Genomic DNA, 10,874 nt, shown 5'->3' on the forward strand with positions numbered 1-10,874 from the left:
TTACTCTCATCATCACCATCATTATTTTACACTATAAAGGTGCAGTCCGTTTACCAGAGAAAAAATACCGAAAGTTTTCCACCTAGAGCAAAAAAACTCTTAAAATTTCAAATTACACAGCTCAAACCTCTATACGGCACACGTCCAGGTGCCGATAAACCATGTGCTCTAAAGCACAGACTTCTGGATTTCCCGCCTCCCTGCTTTTGCCCACCCCGTTGTCCCTGCCTGGGATGCCTTTCGACTCCCACGCCCGCACATCAAAATACATGCCTCTCCGGGGTCAATTCCACCCCTTCCACGATGGCTTCTGGTCTCCTGGTCTCCTGACCACACTGACTAACCCGAGCCAGACATGACCTTTTCCACGTGCTTGCTCACGCACTTTCACTTTCCCTTGGCTCTGACGGCCATTAATTGCACAGTAAGGCGACTTTTGCCCATGGCTCATCCTCCTTCAAGCCAAGAGGGGCCAAGACCTATTCATGGCTGTGTCTGTGTCTCAGCCTCCATATTCCAGGCCCAACTCTGCTGGCTCATAAGAGGTAATCGGTAATTTTGGAATGAATGAGATGAGAGCAAGCCCAACGCTAAGTGGGGTGGGGTGGTGAAGCTTGCTTTGGGCATCCTCCTGCCTGCCGCCTGGCCCCACTGTACTTCCTGGGTATTTTTCTCTCCACTCTCCAGTGCACTCCCAAGGGCTGCCCTTCTCCACCCTCCACCCAGTGGAGTACGCAGTCCCTACCCACCCCCTCAGAGCCATCTCCCCTGAGTTCCAAGTTCCAAAAGACTTTTCCCTTCTCCCTCATGCAAACACCCATTCCCAAGGAGTAGCCTAGCCCAATACTGCTGAGCAAGCAATCTGATCAGAGAAATTTGCACCGAAGCAAGAATTTGCAGGAGGATCGTGATTTGCAATCTGGGCATAATAGGACAAGCTGGAGACGGGTGGTGGCAACAGGATTTCCTTGCCTCCATGGAAATACATCGTAGGCTTCTTGTGCCAGTGAGTAAAAATGGTGTGTATTTAGAGTAATTGTAAACCCAAAGCTGGATGGTGTGAATCCCTTCCTGTTCACTGGCAGATATTACAGTATCTTGTCCCCAACCCTCTTTCCCACGCCAGGTTCTGAATCCATCGGGGCGGGCTGTGCTCTGCCGGCCCCCAGCACCGAACTGCCTTTCAGCAGGTTCTCAATGGATGTGGAAGGAGTGCAGACGCTCCCACTTCGGCGCCCAGCTCTGGCCACGTTTAGCAAATGCCTATCACTCTGATGATTCAGCCCATGCACTGTGTCTCTCACCATTTCCTCTTCCTACCGGGAGCATGAAATCATGATGAGGCCTCTCTCATGTTTAATTACTGACTGTCAACAAAACACACACAGCTTTTTCTTCCTGGGTAAGCACGGACAAACATGATTAATGGATTTCCCTCTCAGTGTCTCTGCACCTTGTGTTGATTCCACATTCCCCACACACTTTCTAATCCTTTCCTCTCCGCAGCGAGAGTGACACATTACACGCAGACTCTTCCCAGGCGTCAAGGCCGCCATTTTGTATTGTCCTGATTCTTGGAAGCTATTTGAACAACCATGTTCTATACTTAATGGCATTTCCTAATAGAAATTCATTTCACATGTCACATTTAGCCAACTGTTAACAATTAAAGGTGAGAGTGGGGCGCTCTCAGATGATGTTCTGGGCAGGGTGAGAAATACCTGAATCCTGTTGTGCTGACAGCCCTTTGCCATGTCCCCAAACCCCATTATAACAGGTTCTTAAAGGAGCTCATGAAACAATAGCAAAATAGGAATCGGTGAACAAGCGTCCCTATCAACACCAAAGCCCCAGTGCAGAGCCCTGTGAGAAGCTCAAGTTGAAGCAAGAAGACCAGGATTAGGGTCTTAGCAAGACCCTCGACTCTTCTCATATGTTGACCTTGGCACCATCCAACTCAAGGATGCCAAGCACAGCAGCTCCAGCCATTAGTAACAGTGGCCCCATCAGTGACTCAGATTCTAACCATTCAGAAGAGAAATTCCTCCTTCTTTGTGGGGGAAATGGGCAGGCTTCGATCACAGCCACACCTAACAGAGGAGAGTATGTGAAAATCACCTTTGGACAGTCCTACTCTATCGGAGACCAAAATCCAATAAGCCCAAGTTTTACTCACTAGCCTCCTCCACATCTCTTTTGATAGAATTTCCCCACTCTCACCTACTTCCCACTCTTGGAGGTCGCAACCAGAATGTAATGGCGGACCTGCTTTCTTGCATTACACTTTATGTCCATACCTCTTGAAGAATTAGTTCCATGTCCTATAGGTTGTTGCTAAGGTCTTTTTTGCCAAGTCCCAAAGGCATCAAAGAAATCTGGTCACCTCCCAAGAAGAGCAAGTAATTCAATATGGCTTAAGCAGGAAATTACATTGCCACAATAGGTGATTTCCTCTTTCCAACCACTTTTAATCCACTGGGTGGTTGCCACAGTGACTGGTAATGATTCAGCTATAGGCTACTTCGTCAGTCTGGGTCCCAGAGAGGAGACGTGTAGCAGCACGGCAGTCCACCCGTGATGGATGTGTGCTGTGTGTAGGTCTTTGCTGTTTGAAGCCGCTGAGATTTGGGGGATATTTGTTACCGCCGCACAAGCTAGTCTATTCTGACTGGTTCGGTGCTGTCGCCTCTCATCAGTCCTGGTCTCAGAACAAGGATTATCGAGAACAGAGACCCAGAAGCTCAAGGAAAAGCAGATTTGTCAGAAGGACCAGGAGGAATCCTACCGATGCCATCTGGAGCACTTCAGATGCCCTCATGGGAACTGGGGGGTCAGCCGGCAGCCACAGTTGCCACCTTGCTCTCTGAAGCTGCAAGAGCTCCCCCCTCAGCCCCACCTCCACATACGCATGCTGTGCTCTTGCCCTGCTCTGCACACTTGCTTTTCCAGCCGTTTCATCACCCTGCGCAGCTCCCAAGATTCCTCATCTCACAGTTTCGGAGCCTATGGCCACCTGTCTGAATCCTCTGTATCCCTTGGTACAAGTTCCCCAGCGGAAGAGTGTGACAGTCCAGCTCAGTTCAGAGACTCCTGGACCAGTCAGATGAGGCTGTGTGGGCACGAAGGACAGATCTAGGACACTGTGACATTTACTAATGGCTTTATTTAGCTAACGGGGACCCGAGAGACAAGATTGGGCTCATTTTTGAGAACAGCGTGGCGTTGAGTATCTGGTGTTGATCTTGTAACTTAATTTCACCATTTCTCTATTTCTCATGTTTTATCTTGTAAAGTCTATTTTTTAAGCGATTGGGTTTCTTCCGTATGAGCCCCCTCGAAACCTTTGTGGAACAGATGAGCAAGACACAAATGCAGAGCTCTTGCACACTTGCTCACGCATTCAGTAAACCCTTACTTGAGAAACCAACACGTGACAGACATTGTCCTGAGCACAGGTGACTCGGTGGTGACAAGTTCCTGGCCCTCATGGAGTCAATATTCTCCACAGGGGGAGTCAGTCAAGGAAACAGTAAGAAATAAAATAACTCAAGTTGAGATGGAGGTAACCGATGTAGTTAACAGGGTGCCACATGGAGGGGGCTACCCTGCTGTGCTCAGTGAGAGCCTCCAGGGTCAGCAACTGCAGGTTAAAAAAGGGTCAGCCACGGGGTACCTGGGTGGCTCAGTCGGTTGGGCGTCTGGCTCCTGGTTTGGGCTCAGATCGCGATCTCATGGTTAGTGCGTTCGTGCCCTGCATCAGGCTTTGCGCTGGCAGTATGGAGCCTGCTTGGGATTCTCTCTCTGCCCCTCCCCTACTCATCCCCCCTGCCCCTATGTCTTTCTCTTTAAAAATAAATACAACAAGAGTGTCAGCCATGCAAAGAGATGATGGATGATGACGTATTCCAGGCAAAGAGAACCAACTGGGCAAAGACCCTGAATTAAAAATGATCTGGGTTATTCCAAGAAAAGTAAAGAGGCCAAGGAGGCGGGGGCTTGGTGGGTGGAGTGAAGAGTGGTACAAGGTGTGGCTACAGAGCCAGGCAGGGCCCGATCGCCCAAGTGCAGGGGAGCCACCGGGAGGAGTTCGGATTTGCGCGGTGAGATCCCCTTGAGCTGTTTGAGAGAGGAGGGTGTCGGCCGTGCAGACGAGAGACCATGGCAAGTGGGAGCGAGGGTGGCAGCTGACAGGATACCGGTCAGTGGATGGGCAGCAGCCCAGGAGAGACGCTGGAGCTTGGGTCAGGGTGGTGGTCCTGGAGATGGGGAAACATGGATGGACTCGGGACGTTTCTAGGGGACTTGAAGGACTGGATTGGGTGGTAAAGGCATGGGGCAGACCTTGGGGTCAGATTTCAAGACGCTTGAAATCTCTGAGTCCCGGGTGTAACACCTCAGAGAGCCATCACGGTGATAACACAAAATCACGAATGCATTGTTCCAGTCGCCTGGCGTATGATGCACACTCAGTGAAAATCGTCTTCTCCTCTCCTTCCTCTGGACCCTTTCGGTTGTGCTCATTCCTATCTGCTTCCCTTCCTGGTGAGCTGCCCACCGCTCTGTAACCTGCCCCTCACACACAAGCATGAGTGCACACACGTGTGCTCACTTTCCCTCTGGGACACACACATCAGACATGTGTAAAGGACATCTCAAAGAGTCTTTGGAAAGGTATTTTTTAAAGGCCGCTTGTTTGCGGGAGGATTTTTCTAGAAGTATGAGTTTGCTTTCTGCCATGAGCAAGAGGAAACCCGACTTTAACCGCCTGGCACACAAAAAAGTACTATCCCCAGGGAGTCCAGGGGAGGGGAACTCCTGGCACAGAACGGTCCACAGATCAGCGATACCACCAGGGTCCAGGTTTCATCCGGCCTTCTGCACGGATATCCCTAATGGGTTGACATCATCTTCAGGCTGGTGACCCCACAGTTGAGCACATCATACCAGACACAAGAGCATTCAGGGAGGTAGGATGGATCCTGTGTTCCCGGAGCTTTCTCTCAAAAAAGGGAAGTCTTTCCCAGAATCCCCCAAGCTTTCCCTGATGACTCATTGGTCAAAATCTGGTCTCATGCCCATCCTGAACCAAGCGTTGGCATGGGCGAAGGAAGTGCTGTGAGTGGTTTAGGCTGGATGAAGGAGTGAGCGACATGGGTGAACAAAAGGGAAAGTCCATTAGGAAAGAGGAGGGGGGAACAGGTTTGGGCTAAGCACAGGGCTCTTAGCAAAGGGAAATTCAAATTTCAGTGGATTTGAAGAAAATATTATAGTTTTAATATTTTAAAACACACACACACACACACACACACACAGAACTTTCTGGCTCTGATTTGCCAAAGAGAGACAAGAGGGGGCATAAATAGTGATCTCATATTTCATTCTTCCATATGAAAATTCTATCCTATGAGGGGCACCTGAGTGGCTCAGTCAGTGGAGCATCCAACTGTTGATTTTGGCTCAGGTCATGGTCTCACGGTTGGCAGGTTCATGCCCTGCATCGGGCTCTGTGCTGGCAGTTCGGAGCCTGCTTGGAATTCTCCCAGTCCTCTATCTCTCCCTGTCCCTCCCCACTTCTCTCTCTAAATCGATAAACAAACATTAAAAAAAAGATTGAAAAAATTCTATCCTGTGAAAAGCACTCCTCAGAGTCGTCTGTCCTCTGCGGTGACAGTAAACTGCAGGACTTTAAAATGTTAGCGGTGGTAGACAGCGCTGATGGCTGGGGCAATGGGGGACCGGCATCTGCTGAGAGCCGACCACCTGCCAGGCCCCGGGCCAGCCACTCTGCCCACACCGTCCCACCGGGTCCTCAGATCTCTGCGAGGCCCAAAGCGTCAACCCCTTTTCAAAAGAGGCAAACTGGGCCCCAGAGAAATCCTATTTTATGGCCTTTCCCCAAATCACAGAGTAGCTTTCCGTGTGATGAACTGAAAAAGTGCGCCTATATATCTCCAATGCTAAAAATGAGTTGGAGGAAGAGGTTGCCCTGACATTCTGCATCCCCCAAGCCCCAAAGCTCTTGAGAACGCACCAAACTTGGCCGAGACCCCAGTCTGCCCCCAATGAAGACAGCGGCCAGGGGTAGGTTATGGGTAAGCATGGCCGTTATCCTGGAGCCTGATGCCCTGAACCTAGAGACTCACTTCTCACAGGACACGGAAAGGGAAAGGCAGTGGTGTGGTGGAGGAGAAACCCGACAGGCACCACCTAAACCAGGGGATTAGAGAACACCCGCAAAAAGTCACACCGGTATCAGGTGACACTGACGGGACGTGATGAGAAGCGCACTCCATTCCCACACTAGACTTCCCCCAAATCCAGAACTCCAGTCTGTCGCAGACTTCGAGTCTGGAGTTGTCTCTTGTCCGGCGAGAGAGCGGACGCAGAATTAATTGCGAGAGAGGCTAATGTCCAGGGGGAGACGAGAGCCCAGAGTAAGGGTCCTTGCTCTGTTTTGATTAGGATCAGAAGGCTTACAAATGTGATGGACATACTGAAAGAGACAACGAAACAGTGAACGTTAACTCGTGTGTGTGAGAGAAGGGGGGTTTCGAAGATATCCGGTGAGAGGGTTTAGGACAACACAAAACAAAAGCGCAGCGCCCAGCAGATGGTTGTTTACGGCAGGCACGAGATGCCACGTCTGTTTACCTTAACTTGCCCGGGGAACAAGGCAGATAGAGCATGCTACCTCAGGGTCCGCAAGGCTCCCTTCTTTCACTGATCAGCTCTGCTCTGGGCAACTTTGCCCTGCCGTGGTCTCTGGCCCTGTTTACCTGTTTACCTATTCTGGACCCTCCGTCCTGTGAAAGCAGCTTTCTGCTTTTGTACTATGCTGGGGACGCTTCCGCCCTGTTTACCTAATCTCGGATGCTTTCATCCTAAGTCTTCTTAACTCATTGGTGCAAGCTCAGAGAATTCCTAACTTATTCCCCGCACCAGTCTAGTCATAAAAAAACACCAGACAAACCACAACTGAGGAGCATTCTACAGAATGCCTGACCATCGCTGGCCAAAGCATGGTGGCCGTGAGAAATGGGGAAATGTCACGGATCGCAGGAGACAAAGGATACGGGGTGCCCTCAGCTGGCCCATGGAACAGAGAAAGGACATTAGTGGAAAAATTGGTGAAATCCAAAAAAACCCCCAAAGGCCTATAGTTTCGTTAATGGTAACGTAGCAATGCTAATTTCTTAGTTTAACAAATGCAGCATGCGTGTGACATTAGGAAGAGGCAAACGGACAGTATACAGGAATCCTTTTATGTTTACCATCGAAGCTCTTCTATAAATCCAAAACCATTATTTGAAAAATGTTTAGGGCGCCTGGCTGGTTCAGTGGGTTAAGCGTCCGACTTCAGCTCCGGTCACGATCTCACGGTTCGTGGGTTCGAGCCCCACGTCGGGCTCTGTGCTGGCAGCTCAGAGCCTGGAGCCTGCTTGGGATTCTGTGTCTCCCTCTCTCGCTGCCCCTCCCCCACCCATGCTGTGCCTTTCTCTCTTAAAAATAAACATTTAAAAATGTTTTAAAAAATGTTTAAATATGTCAGCAAAAGAGCTGGGTATCAGCACCCCCAGCATTGTTACCTCCACACCCACCCCACTAATCGCTGCATTTATTTCCAAACTGCAGCTCAGTTCCACTTTCCAAAGAAACAGAAAAGCCCGACGAGGCTACACCTCCTAATTGCAGACGACCGGTGCTTAGGGTAGAGTTTGCCTCCGGAAGGAGGGCGCTCTGTCTGTACCAGTGCATACAGACTGACGTCAAGCCGCTGGCTGACAGACCCCACGCACAGGTGAAAGCCCACCTCAACCTGCCCTGCGTGGGGGAAGCCGAAAGATCAAACACAGTCACACACGCACCCGGCAGAGAGCCGCGGAGCCCCCTCTATCCGCCAGCTCGGTCCTTCACGGATAAACCAGAAGGACAGGCGGGGATCGGCAGACCTTGGGGAAAACATCACTCCGGGAGGGGGGGGGGGGCGGGATCAACACAGAACCCCCCCCCCCCAAAGGAAAGCGCCCACTCAGAGAAGAGAAGAGACCCCTGAAAGGCTGAACTCGTATCTTCAGAGATGTTTGAGATGGTATCGCAGCCACAGACCTTGAGAAGAAGCTATTCCGAAAACACGCGAAGAATACGGAAGAGTTCCTGGAAAAGAAAAATCATTGCCAAAATAATAAATTCAACGGGGGGCTGGAGGAGTAAGCGGAGGAAGCCTCCCAGAGCTGAGGGTAAAGAGAATTGGAGCAGGATCGGGTGGAGAGGCTGTGACACACGGGACCTGTCACTGTGGTGACAGTGAGCGTGCAGAGCGATCCCTACACGCGGGACAGCCTGCCGAGCACCCCGCGCCCGCACCCTCCCCGACACACGCTCACACAGCTTTTACAACCCAGTGAGGGGGATGCAGTCACTTCCTGTCTTACGGGCAGGGAAACTGAGGCACGGGAGGGGGGCGTGACTTGCGGAAGGCACGCAGCCAGCGAAGGAGAGAACCAGACCTCAGACCGAGGCCAGAACCCTTCCCCCCCCCGCCCCTCCCCCTCGGCTACTTTCGCAGCTGGTCGCCAAACCACGTGGCCTCATAGGACGTTACAGTCACAGAAGCAGAATCAGCGTAACTGCGTTGGTTTACAGATTTTAGAATCACACCACGGACTGAGCACAGCCGCCTTCCCTACATTCAGTCAAGACAACCGACTGTGGTGTAGCCGACAGAAGTCGGACGTGCAGCTGGGGGGGGGGGGGGGCGCAGGGAGAACTGCAAGGGGCTAATCAGCTCATCTCCATAATGAGAGTCTCCAGGCACAGTTGAACATCGATAAAATAAGCAATAGGGCTTATTGGCATCCTCGCTACGGTCCGGCGACGACATCTCAGGATAGTTTATACTCGCTACATACGTATACGTACGTACGTGTGCGTGCGTAACAGATACCCCGTGAGGCTTAAGCGGGGGTGACGCAAGCTAAGGAAACACGCCGGAGCCCCGGGGAGTTCCGGCCGCCCTACTGTGGTTTCTAAGGCGTTGCTGTCACTGTCCTTGCGGCCGATGTGCCGGTGACGGGGCCAAAATACCCTTCCGCCTTCCCTGCCTCTGCTGCCGACTTCCGCACCGACCCGCGTTCCCCGGGATTTGCTGGCTTTGCAAGGGGTTGATGCCCCGCGCCTGGTGTTTGCACGGGCAAGAGAATTTCTCTCCCACTTCCCAAGAGGTGACGCTATGACAGCAGAGTCCAGCGCCTCTCCGCCTCATCCCTGAACCAGGCAGGCTTCCCGGGGACCTGAGCTGCCCACGGTGCGCCCTCCCGACAGCACCGCTGACCGGGTCTGGGTTAAATGCACACCCGTCTCAGATGTGTGAATGGCCGTGTAACGTGGCCGGTAGGGTAGGAGGAAACCCGTGGGGCCACTCAGCTCAGGGACACGGACCAACCCGGCCTTTGAAGACACGTTCTCCTTGCCACCTGTCACACTTCGGGAGCTTAATTCATTCGAAGTTGGATGTGAATTTTGTCTTCAAGACACCTACAAACTCATCATGATATAATTCAGTGTAAGTATCACCTCCCCAAAGAGGCTCTTCCCTTATTTCTACGGCCCACAGGGATCTCACCTACCTGTGAATGTTGATAGCAGCACACTTATTTGTATACCCATATATACCGTGAGATACGGGAGCCCAGCTACAGGAGGAGCTCCCTCAGGCTGAAAGCATATGCTAAACGTCATCTGTCCCTTCATCTGCTACCGGAAGCAGTAGGTGTTCAATAAATGCTGATAAAATAGGGGCGCCCGGGCGGCCCAGTCAGTGAAGTGTCCAACTCCTGGTTTCGGCTCAGGTCGCGATCACAGAGTCATGAGACCAAGCCCTGAGTCAGGCTCCGTGCTGAGTGCGGCGCCTGCCCAAGATTCTCTCTCTTTCCCTCTGCCCCTCCCCCACCTCCTACATGCGTGCGTGCACGTACACACACACACACACACACACACACACATTCTCTCTCTCTCTTAAAATAAAATAAACGCTTATAAAATAAAATACACTGAGAGCCTAATAGTTACAAACATTCTCACATGGCTGAGTTTTTACACCACTCTGCTTCTTTGAAAAGAAAATATTAATTGAAATATGCATTCCAGAACTTCTATAGGATGCATGGATGCCCTCGATGGAGACAGAAACGGGGAAAGCTGATTAATGCTTCATAAAGATGGCCCTAGGCCATCTTTCAAATAAATGTAAAATTCTTTTAGTTTTCAAGATCCATCAAGTCCCCCGCGTTTGATATTAACTTCTTGCCATTACATGCAATTCAACAGAAGCGTAAGTCCTTCCCGTAGGACGGGCACCGGGCTGGGTACCAGGATTCGAAAGCTGAACAAGATGAAACCCCCAGGGGCTGAAGGTCCATTAATTCTCCGATGCTTTACTTTACACACGACACTGATCCCGCAGCCTGGGGGCCCAGGGACCTGAATACCTTCCGGGACGCTTCCCACAGAACCGTTTCTCTGGCTTTGGATTGTGTGTTCCCGGCTCCCCCTGCCCCCCATTTCCCTAGGATCTCTCAATTCCTGGGTTTGCCAGGAGGTTCCACGTGACTGAGGTTCCCAGGCACCTGGCCACCTCAAAAAGTAAATTCCTATTTTAAAAAGTGTGTTAGACGTCTAACGGTCTGAGCTACATTTATGCTCATCTTGTGAATCAGATCCCACCAACTGACAAACGTCGACGATGCCATTGACGGGCACTGAGAACTCGCAGGGAGCCTGCCGCCCTCACGTGCTCTCCGCCACATTTTGTGGTTTCGTGCACTATCTCAGGCCCCACGCGCTCGGGGGCGGCCCTATCCTGCTGGTAGTGGCCC

Source organism: Neofelis nebulosa, chromosome 3 (genome assembly GCF_028018385.1).
Source record: "Neofelis nebulosa isolate mNeoNeb1 chromosome 3, mNeoNeb1.pri, whole genome shotgun sequence".
NCBI lineage: Eukaryota > Metazoa > Chordata > Mammalia > Carnivora > Felidae > Neofelis > Neofelis nebulosa.